We start from the raw sequence: 15,879 nt of genomic DNA, 5'->3' as shown, positions 1-15,879 counted from the left end.
CAGAGAGAGAGACACAGAGAGAAAAAACACAGAATGGGAGGGGTCACTCTGTCAGGAATTCCAAGAAATCCACATTCAAACCACAATATCTGACTTTCTGTTGGTCGGAGCTAATGACTGTAAATTAGAAAGTTGTTCGGCTTGACGAGAACAATATACATGCCGAATTTTGTAACTGTAGATAGAACTAACTAAGTTATAACACACTTCATGTGTCCATTTTTAGTCCTAAATCAATTTCCTCGCCACGGCCAAACCGTTCGAGATATCAAAAATCCGTCCGAATGTAGCATCCTCAATGTCTTGACTTCATGCCGACCGAGTTTGGTGGCGATTGGATTCATTCTCTAGGAGGAATATATATAATTCCAGAGCACGTGTTTCCAAACAACCCATAATAGCCGACTTCCTTTTGGGCTGGCGTAAAACTTAGAGCACGAAAGTTGTTCGGCCCGATGAGATCTACAAGTGTACCGAAGTTTCATATTATTACATGCAAGCATGTTTGATATACTGGACAAGTGTTCGAATCCCATTCCAGGGGCGCTGTCGAGCCCCCTGCCACGCTCGGTACCATCTTCGACCCGGCCCTGATGGCCGCGGGTTCCGACCCGTGTGCAAAGTTTCAAGAGTTTTCGAGCACGTTAAGGGCTCCAAAACCTTGAAAGACAAAAATAAAAGCATTCTTCATTCAACAGCCAAATCACCCCCTCCCCCAGACACAGAGAGACGTAGGGTCAGTGAGAGAGGCAGAGAAAATTCTCCAAAACATCCACATTCAAACCAAAATATCTGACTTTCTGTTGGTCTGAGCTAATGACTGTAAATTAGAAAGTTGTCCGGCTCGATGAGAACAATATAATTACTGAGTTTTGTGACTGTGGGTCAAAGTGTAAAGCAACCCCCCCACTTTTGTCAAAAGGTGGCGCTACTGAGCCCCTGCACCACGCCCGTTTCTGAAACTTTGCACATGTCTACTGGCTAATAAATGTGATGTGTCTGTCGAGTTTCATGCAATTTCAAGTATGCTAAGAGTCTCAAAAGCATCAAAAAAGAATATTCGAGTTTGAAGTGTTGCCGCGGCAACAGTATCGAAGATATCAATAATCCTTTCACATGTCTACATCTGCCGTGTGTTTACATTATACACCTAAAGTTTTAAGTAAATCGGGTAAAAATAAGAGGGTGATTTCAAAGCATTGTGAAAGTGACACACTTCCTTCTGCCAGTTGGTGGCGCTATAACTTTGACTCACAATAGTCACATCCATGCGATCGGCCTCTTACAGCTGAACACACTGCTGAAGTTTCATCGACATCAATTAATGTATGCAGAAGTTATAACACACTTCCTGTTTCTCTTTTCGCGCCATCATTTCGTTTCCTCGCCACGGCCAAACCGTTCGACATATCAAAAATCCGCCGGCAATTTTTCATCCTCAATGTCTTGACTTCATGCTGACCGAGTTTCGTGGTGATAGGTGGAATTCTCTAGGAGGAGTATTTCAAATTCCATTGCATGCGTTTTCCAAAAACCCTAAATAGACGATTTCCTGTTGGGCTGAGGTAAAAAGTAAAAGTATGAAGGATATATGAAACGATGAGATCTATATGTGTACCGAGTTTCATATTATTACATGCAAGCGTGTTTGATTTATGGACCAAGTTTTCGGACCCCGTTCCAGCGGGCGCCGTCGAGCCCCCTGCCACGCTCGGTACCAGCTTCAGCCCGGCCCTAATGGCCACGGGTTCTGACCCACGTGCAAAGTTTCAAGAGTTTTCGAGCACGTTAAGAGCCCCAAAAGTGCCCCAATAGTCGTAAAAAAAATAATAATATTAATCCTAACGAAAACAATAGGGCCTTGCCTTTTCAAGGCTTGGGCCCTAAATATAGCTGCAAGCAGCGATGGCGGGCCCAAGCCATTGGCACCGCCACCCCCGTGCCTTTAGGGTCGCTGGTGGCACCGCCACCCCCATACCTTTAGGGTCGCTGTGCATGATGGGCAATAACGTAACCTCGCTTTGACCGTCGAGAAGACGTGTGCTGTAGAGCTCGCATCAGTGTGTGCTCTGCAAAAGTGCGCATCGAGGGCACATATCGACCACAAAGTATCCTTTGTACCCTTCCGATACCTAAAATGAAAAGAGACACCCTACGGTCTCATGGAGTTAATGGACACATGAAATAAGTACACAAGACTGAAAATTCATATGAAGTGTGCCATTTAGGACAGGGCCTATGACCGTGAACCACAATAGTCACATCTATGAGATAATTCAAATGTAGAATAATTTTTGATGTCATAGGTCAATATCTTTTGCAGCACTTAAATGTGTTAATCCAGAAGGCCAGTATTTATCTGGAGGTCTTTGTACAGGTTTATCAATGTAATTATAATTTATGCTTATGTGTTCCTATGATATGCAGTGGAAGTACATTTTTATGTTTAATATGGGTGTATTCACAATACATGGCATACGATATAATATCTTAAGATTATTTATCATTATGTTAAGTACATCACACAAATGTGACTGTATTCACCTGTAATGTCTCCAATAAGTACAGTATATTGGCCTGTATGGCCATGATATATTGCCTTAGCTAGACTTTAGCTAACCTATTACATTAGCTAGTAGCTCATGAGTCATGAATGTTAGCAAGACACAAGTTAACTATATTTGCTTTTGGCTAATTAGCTGTATAGTCGAGGCACTGTACACGACGCGGAGGGAGGGAGGGAGGGCGGGCATCGACAAAATCTCATTTACCGACCTGATGTTTTGTTTTTTTATTTAATAAATATATTTGTTTGACAGGGAAGCTGTGCCCAAACAGGAATATATATATTAATTTATTTATTAAAAAAAATAAAAATAAACCCCAGAAAAAAGGGCACTTACTCTCGAGGAAGAAAAAGGGCAGGTGCTCAAGCCCCCTTTGATGTCTATATGTGCACGTGCCTGAGGGTGAGTAAATGATGAGAGAAATATATTTTTGGGGTAAACTCATTTTATTTGAAAGACTATCTAGGTACATAATAACACTGCATTGCTGTGACTGTTTATAAATTTCAAAATGTACAAGCTCACACTTTAAATGGTCAGTGCTTTGATTTTTAAATCATTAAAATAGCAACAGATCAGAGAAAAAAATGGAGATTGAGTGATTATTTTTACATTTTACATGCCATTCAAAAACGTGGCATTTTACAGCGTAAGAGAGAAATTAAAAAACTTAAAATAATACCATTTGTACTTTTCAATGACTTGGGATGTCTATGTTCAGGGCGAAGGCTAAATTGTTACTGTCTCTTTAAGAGGGTTTTATCGCATGTTACGATATTCAAGGCACAGTTCAGTTTAATCTTTTGAGAACTGAGAAGTATCATTATTTTCGTTTTGTGCCGTGCTTGTTGCATCTGTATTCATTGTGAGATGATAAAATACAGACTGCGTGAATGGCTGATTTTGTTCACTTGAATTTTGTGACGTGTTTCAGAAAGTTATCGCGAAGACAGCGCAGCCGGTTTATTTTCTTTATTTTACAAAAGCACAAGGTTTTGTTGTTATTTTAAGTGTACACAAATAAAAGTACGACTTTCATAGTTTGTGATGATGTATTAAATGTATCAGTATGGGCACAAATAACGCAGTATTTTGTTTAAGTTGTTTTCGCTGTTTCGAGAGAAAAATATAGCAGGACGTCATCTGGAATAATGCCAGAATTTAATATAATTATACCAGATTTCTTTCTCAACTGTTTGTTCACTTGAGACATAACAGACTCCTCAATATATCATGTATTTTTACACTTTGTTGTATGAAATTGTCCGCTCAGACGCAAGCAGCAGGCGTTCGAGCGAAGCGTTAGACACGACGCTGCTCGATCGCTGTGTCACTCAATCTGCTCGCAAACATGTATTTGAGTTGTTTTCACATTTGTTGAGTTGAATAGTGTAAAATCGCTTGAATGTTCAAACAGGCAAACATTGTATACAACCGACAAACCTTCGTGAAGATGCAAGCAAAAATAATCTGTCAGACATAGAGCTGTCACGATAACTACTTTTTGTTGTGCGATATATTGCACATAAATTAATTGCGATAAACGATATTATTGTAATTTTCAGACCATTTTATGCCACTGATTACATAATGACAATATAATAGCATAATAATGCAAGTACACTGTTTCAAAGAACAAAGAACATTTTATTCTTATTCTATTCAATATTTAGACATTGTGAAATGTGAAAAATATATCCCAAATAAATAAAACAAGTAAATAAATACACTTTCGTTAACAAAAAGTGCAAGGTATCAAGAACTAGATCAAAACAAAGTAGGCTAATATGTCAATTTAAACTTTTAAAGTGTCTCACACAAAGGCACAGATGCATCAACAGGACATTTCTGCTGCCAGATTAGTTTTTTAATTGTTAGGCAGATTCCGAGAAAGGAACACCAACATGTTTACCTTGTGGGGCTTAAGGCAGGATCTTACTGGGGTAACAATGTTACCAGCTGTGCTGTTTAGCATCTTTCTTATAGCGAGTTACGCTATCCGTGAGTGTGCGCCATTTCGCGCTGTCACGTTTATATTTGCACTGTCGGGAAAAGGCATCTGCAACAGATAACTGTCTGGAAGAAGGCCCCTCTCCAACTCCAGCTGCAGTTGTTGTTCCCAGGTTGAAAAACTGCGTGGGATGGTTATGTTTTAGGTGCGATTTTAAGTTTGTTGTGTTGCCTCTTTTCGTTGCTACTGTTTTAAAACACAGTCGACATACCGGCTCGTTCACGTTAATTAGCTCTCCTCTCTCGTTCGGCTTAAAGCCAAAATGTTCCCACACCGGAGCTGAAGATTGCGGCTTTGAAATCAATTCCATGTTGGACTCGTTCTTCCTAACTGGCTCGCTGAATATGTCACGAAACAGAACACTTTAAAATGCAGTTGGTTCACGCCTTCTCTTCACCTGACGGTGTCCGCTCTCTCTCTCTCTCTCTCTCTCTCTGTGTGTGTGTGTGTGTGGACACGCTGCCTGAGCCCCGCCTCCGACACAGAGTGCAGACAAGATGACAGAGGCAGCCGATCAACTAAAATGTTGGTGACATTCATTTTAATGTAAAAATGAATCTGATTATTATTTTTAATAATAAAACAAATTATCAGTTGCAATATATCGCGGCACCAAAAATGATCGCGCTCATTTCCATATATCGTGCGATAAGTCGATATATTGACTATTGCGACAGCTCTAGTCAGACAACCCTAAAACAACATCATACTCGGAAGTTTTGATACGTTAGGATCGGTAAGCCCATCCCTACTTTCTTTAGACATATGTTTCATGTGTTGGTTTTAATAAAGACTCGGAGTACTCATAAAACTCACAGAACGAAATATGCGTCACACTTTACTGCGTTCTCAACAACATGTAAGTCTTCTTCATACGTTAAAACAACGAGAATACAGAAAATAGGCTTAGAACTCCACCTAGTGGTTATATTATAGAATTAAAGGAGAAATTACATGAGACAGCTTTATAACTTAAATGGCTTTAACTGAAATAGACTAAAGTTTAATATAACTATTCTGATAAGTGTATATTTCCAACATCATGTTTGTGTTATCCGTTTCTGTAAGTTTTTGTGACGTGTTTCAGAAAGATATTCGCTTAGACAGAGCGATAGTTTATTTTCATCTTAACCGGACATCACAGTTGATCACTGCAATAATTCATAATTCAGTATATTGATACCCGATTTCTTTATCAACTGTTTGTTCAATTGAGACATAAGGGGGTGATTTCAAAGCATTTTGAAAGTGACACACTTCCTTCTGCCAGTTGGTGGCGCTATAACTTTGACTCACAGTAGTCACATCCATGTGACACACTGCTGAAGTTTCATCGAGATCAGTTAATGTATGCAAAAGTTATAACACACTTCCTTGCTTTTATGCTTCCTTTGTGTGCTTTTTGGAGCTTCAAAGTTCATTTACAATGTGTTCCACATACAAACCAAAATATCTGACTTTCTGTTGGTCTGTTTGTTCACTTGAGACATAAGAGGGTGATTTCAAAGCATTTTGAAAGTGACACACTTCCTTCTGCCAGTTGGTGGCGCTATAACTTTGACTCACAATAGTCACATCCATGTGACAAACTACTGAAGTTTCATCGAGATCAGTTAATGTATGCAGAAGTTATAACACACTTCCTTGCTATTTGCTCCCTTTATATGCTACCTTTATGGGGTTTTTGGAGCTTCAAAGTTTCCTTTGCAATGTGTTCCACATTCAAACCAAAATATCTGACTTTCTGTTGGTCTGAGCTAATGACTGTAAATTAGAAAGTTGTCCGGCTCGATGAGATCAATACAATTCCTGAGTTTTGTGACTCTAGGTCGAAGTATAAAACCAATAACCCACTTTTGTCAACAGGTGGCGCTACTGAGCCCCTGCACCATGCATCAAAAAAGAATATTCAACTTTGAAGCGCTGCCACGACCACAGTATTTAAGATATCAATAATCCTTTCACACGTCTACATCTGCCGTGTGTTTACATTATACACATAAAGTTTTAAGTAAATCGGGTAAAAATAAGAGTGTGATTTCAAAGCATTTTGAAAGTGACACACTTCCTTCTGCCAGTTGGTGGCGCTATAACTTTGACTCACAATAGTCACATCCATGCGATCGGCCTCTTCCAGCGATCAGACTGCTGCGGTTTCATCGAGATCAATTAATGTATGCAGAAGTTATAACACATTTCCTGTTTCACTTTTCGCGCCATAATTTCGTTTCCTCGCCACGGCCAAACCGTTCGAGATATCAAAAATCCGCCGACAATTTTTCATCCTCAATGTCTTGACTTCATGCTGACCGAGTTTCGTGGCGATTGGTGGAATTCTCTAGGAGGAGTATTTCACATTCCATTGCATGTGTTTTCCAAAGAACCCTAAATAGACGATTTCCTGTTGGGCTGAGGTAAAAAGTAAAAGTATGAAGGATATATGAAACGATGAGATCTATATGTGTACCGAGTTTCATATTATTACATGCAAGCGTGTTTGATTTATGGACCAAGTTTTCGGACCCTGTTTCAGGGGGCGCTGTCGAGCCCCCCTGCCACGCCCGGGTACCAGCTTCAGCCCGGCCCTAATGGCCGCGGGTTCTGACCAGTGTGCAAAGTTTCAAGAGTTTTTGAGCACGTTAAGAGCCCCAAAAGTGCCCAATAGTCGTAAAAAAAAAAAAATAAATAATAAATAATAATAATAATAATAAATATAGCTGCAAGCAGCGATGGCGGGCCCAAGCCGGTGGCACCGCCACCCCCGTGCCTGTACGGTTGCTGTGCACAAAGGGAACATAACCTCGCTTTGAATGTCGAGAAGATATGTGCTGTAGAGCTTGCATCAGTGTGGGCTCTGCAAAAGTGCGCATCGAGGGCACATATCAACCACAAAGTATGCGTGAGCACCCTTCTGATACCTAAAATGAAAAATTAGACACCCTACGGTCTCATGGAGATAATGGACACATGAAATAAGTACACAAGACTGAAAATTCATATGAAGTGTGCCATTTGGGACAGGGTATATGACCGTGAACCACAATAGTCACATCTATGAGGTAATTCAAATGTAGAATAATTTTTAATGTCATAGGATGTCATAGGTCAATATCTTTTGCAGCACTTAAATATGTTAATCCAGAAGGCCAGTATTTATCTGGAGGTCTTTGTACAGGTTTATTAATGTAATTATAATTTACGCTTATGTGTTCCTACTGATATGCAATGGAAGTACATTTTTATGTTTAACATGGGTTTATTCACAATACATAGCATACTGATATAATATTTTAAGATTATTTATCATTATGTTAAGTACATCATTAAAGTTAAGATAGTAAATGTATTTATATATTTTGTAGTAGCTAATATAACAAGCAAGTACACTGCGGGAATTATGAATTATACCAATGGAGTCGTATGGATTGCTTTTATGCTGCCTTTATGTGCTTTCTGGAGCTTCAAAGATTAATTTGCAATGTGTTCCACATTCAAACCAAAATATCTGACTTTCTGTTGGTCGGAGCTAATGACTGTAAATTAGAAAGTTGTTCGGCTTGACGAGAACAATATACACGCAGAGTTTTGTAACTGTAGATAGAACTAACTAAGTTATAACACACTTTGTGTCCTTTTTTAGTCATAAATTAATTTCCTCGCCACGGCCAAAACGTTAGAGATATCAAAAATCCGTCCGCAATGTAGCATCCTCAATGTCTTGACTTCATGCTGACCGAGTTTGGTGGTGATTGGATTAATTCTCTAGGAGGAATATATATAATTCCAGAGCATGTGTTTCCAAACAACCCATAATAGCCGACTTCCTGTTGGGCTGGCGTAAAACTTAGAGCATGAATGTTGTTCGGCCTGATGAGATCTGTAAGTGTACCGAGTTTCATATTATTACATGCAAGCATGTTTGATATATGGACAAGTGTACGGACCCCGTTCAAGGGGGCGCTGTCGAGCCCCCCTGCCACGCCCGGGTACCAGATTCAGCCCGGCCCTGATGGCCGCGGGTTCTGACCTGTGTGCAAAGTTTCAAGAGTTTTTGAGTACGTTAAGGGCCCCAAAAGTCCCGGAAACCTTGAAAAACAATATCTTAATGCGAATCTCACCCAACAGAGAAATCCCCTCTCCATCCCCCTCCACTCCACTCCCCAGACACACAGAATTGGCAGGGGGCACGTTGTCAGAGAGAGACAGAGAGAGAGAAAAAACACAGAACGGTCACTCTGTCTGTCAGAGAGAGAAAAATTCCAAGAAATCCACATTCAAACCACAATATCTGACTTTCTGTTGGTCGGAGCTAATGACTGTAAATTAGAAAGTTGTTCGGCTTGACGAGAAAAATATACACGGCGAGTTTTGTAAATGTAGATAGAACTAACTAAGTTATAACACACTTTATGTGTCCATTTTTAGTCCTAAATGAATTTCCTCGCCACGGCCAAACCGTTCGAGATATCAAAAATCCGTCCGGAATGTAGCATCCTCAATGTCTTGACTTCATGCCGACCGAGTTTGGTGGTGATTGGATTCATTCTCTAGGAGGAAAATATATAACTCCAGAGCACGTGTTTCCAAACAACCCATAATAGCCGACTTCCTGTTGGGCTGGCGTAAAACTTAGAGCACGAAAGTTGTTCGGCCCAATGAGATCTACAAGTGTACAGAGTTTCATATCATTACATGCAAGCATGTTTGATATATGGACAAGTGTTCGAATCCCATTCCAGGGGGCGCTGTCGAGCCCCCCTGCCACGCCCGGGTACCATCTTCAGCCCGGCCCTGATGGCCGCGGGTTCTGATCTGTGTGCAAAGTTTCAAGAGTTTTCGAGCACGTTAAGGGCCCCAAAACCTTGAAAAACAAAAATAAAAGCATTTTCACTCTTCAGCAAAATCAGCACCCTCCCCACAGACACAGAGAGACGTAGGGTCAGTGAGAGAGGGAGAGAAAATTCTCCAAAACATCCACATTCAAACCAAAATATCTGACTTTCTGTTGGTCTGAGCTAATGACTGTAAATTAGAAAGTTGTCCGGCTCGATGAGATCAATATAATTACTGAGTTTTGTGACTGTAGGTCAAAGTGTAAAGCGACCCCCCCCACTTTTGTCAAAAGAGGGCGCTACTGAGCCCCTGCACCACGCCCGTTTCTGAAACTTTGCACATGTCTGCTGGCTAATAAATGTGATGTGTCTGTCGAGTTTCATGAAATTTCAAGTATGCTAAGAGTCTCAAAAGCATCAAAAAGAATATTCTAGTTTGAAGCGTTGCCGCGGCAACAGGTATCGAAGATATCAATAATCCTTTCACATGTCTACATCTGCCGTGTGTTTACATTATACACCTAAAGTTTTAAGTAAATCGGGTAAAAATAAGAGGGTTATTTCAAAGCATTTTGAAAGTGACACACTTCCTTCTGCCAGTTGGTGGCGCTATAACTTTGACTCACAATAGTCACATCCATGCGATCGGCCTCTTACAGCGCACACACTGCTGAAGTTTCATAGAGATCAATTAATGTATGCAGAAGTTATAACACACTTCCTGTTTCTCTTTTCGCGCCATCAATTCGTTTCCTCGCCACGGCCAAATCGTTCGACATATCAAAATTCCGCCGGCAATTTTTCATCCTCAATTTCTTGACTTCATGCTGACCGAGTTTCGTGGTGATTGGTGGAATTCTCTAGGAGGAGTATTTCAAATTCCATTGCATGCGTTTTCCAAAAAACCCTAAATAGACGATTTCCTGTTGGGCTGAGGTAAAAAGTAAAAGTATGAAGGATATATGAAACGATGAGATCTATATGTGTACCGAGTTTCATATTATTACATGCAAGCGTGTTTGATTTATGGACCAAGATTTCGGACCCCGTTCCAGGGGGCGCCGTCGAGCCCCCCTGCCACGCCCCGGTACCAGCTTCAGCCCGGCCCTAATGGCCACGGGTTCTGACCCGTGTGCAAAGTTTCAAGAGTTTTCAAGCACGTTAAGAGCCCCAAAAGTGCCCCAATATTCGTAAAAAAAATAATAATCATAGTCATCCTAACGAAAACAATAGGGGGCCTTGCCTTTTCAAGGCTTGGGCCCTAATAATAATTCTAACGAAAACAATAGGGCCTTGCCTTTTCAAGGCTTGGGCCCTAATAATAATAATAATAATAATAATAATCCTAACGAAAACAATAGGGCCTTGCCTTTTCAAGGCTTGGGCCCTAAATAATTATGTATTTTACTAATTATAAATAATTTACTAGTATTAATTCCAAAGCTGATCTCAAGAATTAACATTTTAACTAGTAAAAGCTGAAGTGTAGATATCTATCATTTATATCCTGCATGTGATTAAATGTGAAAAAGGCTTGCGACAGGACATATTCCACTAATGTTTGACACCCAGAAAAAGTTCAAATAGTTTTTGTCTTAGTTTAAATAGTGTGTCTATTGTTTTACAATTTTTTGTAAAATGTTGTGATGATGTTGTGGTTTGTTTATGCTACAGTATCTTTCTTTTCAATAAATTCCAGGGCGGAGGGCGGGGCCGGGTCGGGATTTTACACACTCGGCCCCTCTTTTGGCTAATCAAGCCTCCGAGAGGGATAACGGCTGACTGCGGACAGTGGTGCGGGGGAGAGAGAACGTTTACGGGCAGCTGCCCCGTGTGTTTGTGTGTGTCTTTTTATTGAATTAAATGTTGTTTATATTGTCAAGCTGATTCTCGCCTCGTCCTTTTCCATTAATCCCTTTACACTGGTGCCAAAGACCCGGGAAGGAGGAGGGATATGCCATAGTGGAGTTCTTGCCGTTACCATCCACCCCAACGGAGCAGCCGCGGCCATCTGCTGGTGGATGGAGAAGGGAGGAATGGCCGCCAACCACGAGGGGAAAAGGGGCTCCTAGCCGACCACCTGAAGCGGTCAGGGCCGCTGCCAGGGGCGGAGGAAGAAACCTACCAGCCGCTAAATGCAGTGGGGTCAAGAGAGGACCACCGACCACGAGCGAGGAGGGGCTCCTGGCCGACCGCCTGAAGCGGGAGAACTGTTGCCAGGGTCGGGAAGAGCCCTTCTGTTCTCCAAGAACGTGGTGGGGTGTTCCATCTGCCAGAGGCCCGAGGACTGCCTCCGATCCGCCCGGAGAGGCGCAGCTGTTGTACATTATAGGGTGGAGAAGTGACCGAGGACCAAGCTACGGCATATCGGAGAACGGGCGAGTAAGTGTTTTTTTTTTCCCCTCTCTCTCGCCTACTGTCACTCCGCGTTGGCCTTTTCCCTCTCTTTTAAATTTGACAGTTTTTTTTGGGGGAGGGTACTGCACTGTTACAGGGAGTACCCACTATTTTAACCATTATTTTCCCTCCCCCGGTACCCTCCCAGATTCAGGAAGGCGGGGATGACCTGCCGGCAGACAGGGCATTAGGCACACCCTCACCCAGGGAAAGAGGGGGGGTGGGGGTTGTATGTAACGAGGGAGGAATGTGACAGAGTGGAGGGCGGGGCCAGGTCGTGATTTTACACACCCGGCCCCTTATCAGGCTAATCAAGCCTCCGAAAGGGATGACGGCCGACTGCGGACGGTGGTGCGGGAGAGAGAGAACGTTTACGGGCAGCTGCCCTGTGTGTGTTTGTGTGTGTCTTTTTATTTAATTAAATGTTGTTTATATTGTCAAAACCGGTTCTTGCCTCCTCCTTTCCATTAATCCCTTTACAGTTTTCTACTTTATCTAATGTAAAGAAATTTGTGCGTTCACAAATGTGACTTAAGTATCCAAATTCTTTTTGTGGCCAGTGTATATGCTTCAAAAACAGCCGTGAGTGTTAATGATGACTGACTGTGTATAATGTAGGAATCTGGCAGTCTCAGAAAAGAGAATGAGGAAAAGCTGCTCATCTTTGTCTGGTTACACCTGAATTTTCCTCCATAAGGAGAAAAATAAATCATAGGTTTGACAGGAGGTGAGGCATCTGACAAGAGCTTTGCATTTTAGTCTAAAAGAAATCTGTATTTCTATGTTAAAAACAGGCATATTGGAGAGTCCAAAACACCGTCATTTCCATCCAAGTCGTAGTAATAGTACGCAATGCTGAAATCGTCAGAAATCAAATGAGTTTTCTGGTACAAAAACATACGAGTTTTAGTCTCATAGACAAAAATGAATGAACCGATGAACAATATTATTACCATTTTTTTAAGGTTTAACACCTAACCATTAAGTCTAACCCATTACCTAAACCCTAAACCTAGAAATAATTTTAATAGGAAAATAACTTTTGTGAACCAATCACTTTTCTGCTTGCTGACATCACCAAACCCTCTCAATTTCAATCCCTCCTCTCCAATTACTTTTCTCCATTCTAGTATGGAATACCCATTTATTACAATCCAATCAATATCCAATGAATGGAATCAAGTCCCGCCATAACTTTTCCATTTTCATTCTGAGAAATGCTACGTTACTGAAAGGTAACGCCTGTTTCTGAGTGGATGCGCGATGACACAGCAGTGAAGCAGAACTGACTCGCGCAGGTGTTGTGATGGTGAATGCACCGAGTGTTTCATTCTGTTTCCGCAGCTGAGTCCTTGGCACATGCCCGCAGGCCCTGTTCTCGTTCCCGCCGCTTCAAAGCACCACAGACAGACCCTCCTCCCACCTCTTCCCAAGTCATGAGAGTTGCACCTCTCCCTGACATGATTAAAAGCCAATGTGACATGAAAAACACGATTGCTGAAGCAACCACGTCTGTGATAGTTCAGCTCCTGTGCGCTTCAGGACTCTTTGCATCACAAGTGCAAGGCTCTATCACTTGAGCTACCGAGCAAATTTGATCACACTTAAACAAGCTTTCTTAAACAAATGAAATTCCACAAATTCCTAAAAGTGTTTTTAAGTTGTTTTAAAATGATTTGGTGTGTCAATACTGTAGTATCTGAATAAACAAGCGAGACAATGCTTAAAGACTCAAAATGGTTTTATAGCTCTTAGTCCATGTCTATTAGCCACTGCAAGTTGTCGAATTTGGCCTTTAAGAGATGTTCACATATACAGCAGTTTCTAGTGTCTTTAGGACAATGTCTTATATCATGTCTAAACTTAATTTTAAACACATTTTGCTCATTCTTTTATAATTATATAAGAGCGTGCAGCATTAGCAGTGTTGGGTGTAATCTGATTACTAAGTCATTATTGTAATTACCCTACTATAATTACTTTTTAGTCGAAAGTAGTGTAACAAATTAAAATTAAATTCAAAATACAATTACAATTCTTGTAATCAGATTACAGTTACTGACTTTTAAATTAATTCATTTCTTTGAAGAACATTACAAATAGTAGATTCAGTGTTGTGTAAATTACTAATCACATCTTTAAAATTGTTATCAGATGACTTAAGTAACTCTTCTTCAAAACGTAATCACATTACTAATTAAATTAACTTTAAGTTACTTTCTGAAACACTTTTCACAGAAATTATTTTGATTTGCTGCTCAAATAATGTCTATATTTCCTCCCTGTTCATTATTGTACACTCTCCAGCTCCATACTTGCTCACAGCTGGAGTGTACTTGCACACATAAAGTCCTCGGGCACATGTACACACTCATCCCCCCACACACACACACACACAGTGCAGCTATCCTCATGAGGACCCCCAATAAACAGAATGATTTTTATACTGTACGAAGTATAGATTGTATCCCCTAACACAACCCCTAAACCTAACCCCTAACTTTCTGCATTTTTACATTTTCAAAAACACATCATTTAGTACATTTTTTTAAGTGATTTAAATTATGTTGACACTTGATATGTCCTCATATACCACATTTATAGAACCTTGTAATTACCAGTTTGTAACATAAAGAAATGTCCTTGTAAACCACCAAAACCCGCCCACACACACACGCACACGCACGCACACACACGCACACACACACACACACACACACACACACACACACACACATACACACACACACACACACACACACTTTAGTTTCCTAGGCAAGCTCTGAAACTTTATATAATATTTACCAATGCAGCAATGGTTAAGTGGTTGCCTGGGAATCCAAAGGTTATGTGGGGTTGTGTGGGTGAGTGTGTGTGCACTCGGACATGTGCACCCACAAACACACCTGTTGTGTTCCTGGTCAGAAATGACTGGCCATTAGCAATGAATGAATGAGATTACAAAAAGTGTTACAGAGGAATCACTTTGATATCACAGGCAACTTCTGAACTATTCTTGACCCCACAGGTTCAGGGACAAAATATTACAATAATGTGTTTTGGGAACTTTCACATTCTCACAAAGAGTAAGAACAATGTTTACTAATTTCCCTTGTCTTTCCCTTGTATAAAGTCAGGTCAATAAAGCCTACTATCAATAAGTTTCAAAAAGAAGTACAAAACCAGTTCAAATTATGGGAAATCAAGTTGACAAAAAGATCTAATTAAATATCATGTAAAAATTTATAAATAATGAGAGATTTATATAAATTTTAATGGACCGGTCATTTTTGACCTGGAAAACCACAAGTGTAACTTTCTGTAAAAAAATAAAATAAATTCAGGTTAAGCATGGAAACAAAGTAGTGTGATAAACAGGACAGAAAAGTGTATGTATGGTTGTCACTACTGGCTCGTTACAAGCCGCAACATAAAAAGGGGAGTCTGACAACAGGTCTTAGTAAACTCAAAAGAGAATTGTTTTATTGTCAGTAAAGCATAAACCACCACAACCGTGGATGGTAACATGGGTCTAGGGTTAACAAAGGGAAAACATAGCATTAGCAAATGATATAACTATAACAAATCTTTACGCTACACGGTAAGAAAAGCATACGAAATAAACGAGGATAAATCGAAGAGGTCTCACTGGGCCAGCCACTCCTAAGATATGGAGCTATCCCAATGAGCACTTGAGCAAATAACACACAGCATTTTATATCACTACTAATTATCAATTAGTATGGGGAGAACCAATTGAATCACACGACTCAGGGACGTCACACCTCCCACTCCAAAAGGAGGTTCCAAGAGAGGAACGGTGAAAAATCAGAGTCATTTTTTACATTCTTCACCTCAGTGACATCCACCTGTTCAACCTGCTTATTAACTTGACCAGTAGGTTTCCTACCTGACGTGGAAATTAAACCAACAGGTTTAGCAGCTTTCTCTTTCTTTTTGAGAATAACACAGTCCGAAATTTTATGTCCTGCCTTTTTACAATAAAAGCAAACATCTCACCTTTTGTGCGTGTAGCTGAGGTATTGTCAGCAGAATTTGACGCAACATTCAC

At 40.7% G+C, this 15,879-nt stretch overlaps 1 protein-coding gene across 2 annotated transcripts in view; it reads right to left on the bottom strand.

The window, feature by feature from the left end:
* Positions 1-15,879, bottom strand: part of LOC127617263 (gamma-aminobutyric acid receptor subunit alpha-2) — a 146,464-nt gene that overhangs the window by 34,204 nt on the left and 96,381 nt on the right. The window lies entirely within an intron of this gene.

This window comes from Xyrauchen texanus, chromosome 23 (assembly GCF_025860055.1).
Source record: "Xyrauchen texanus isolate HMW12.3.18 chromosome 23, RBS_HiC_50CHRs, whole genome shotgun sequence".
Classification (NCBI taxonomy): Eukaryota; Metazoa; Chordata; class Actinopteri; order Cypriniformes; family Catostomidae; genus Xyrauchen; species Xyrauchen texanus.
The sequence above is the reverse complement of the archived record's forward strand: the minus strand, read 5'-3'. Positions and strand labels throughout refer to the sequence as shown.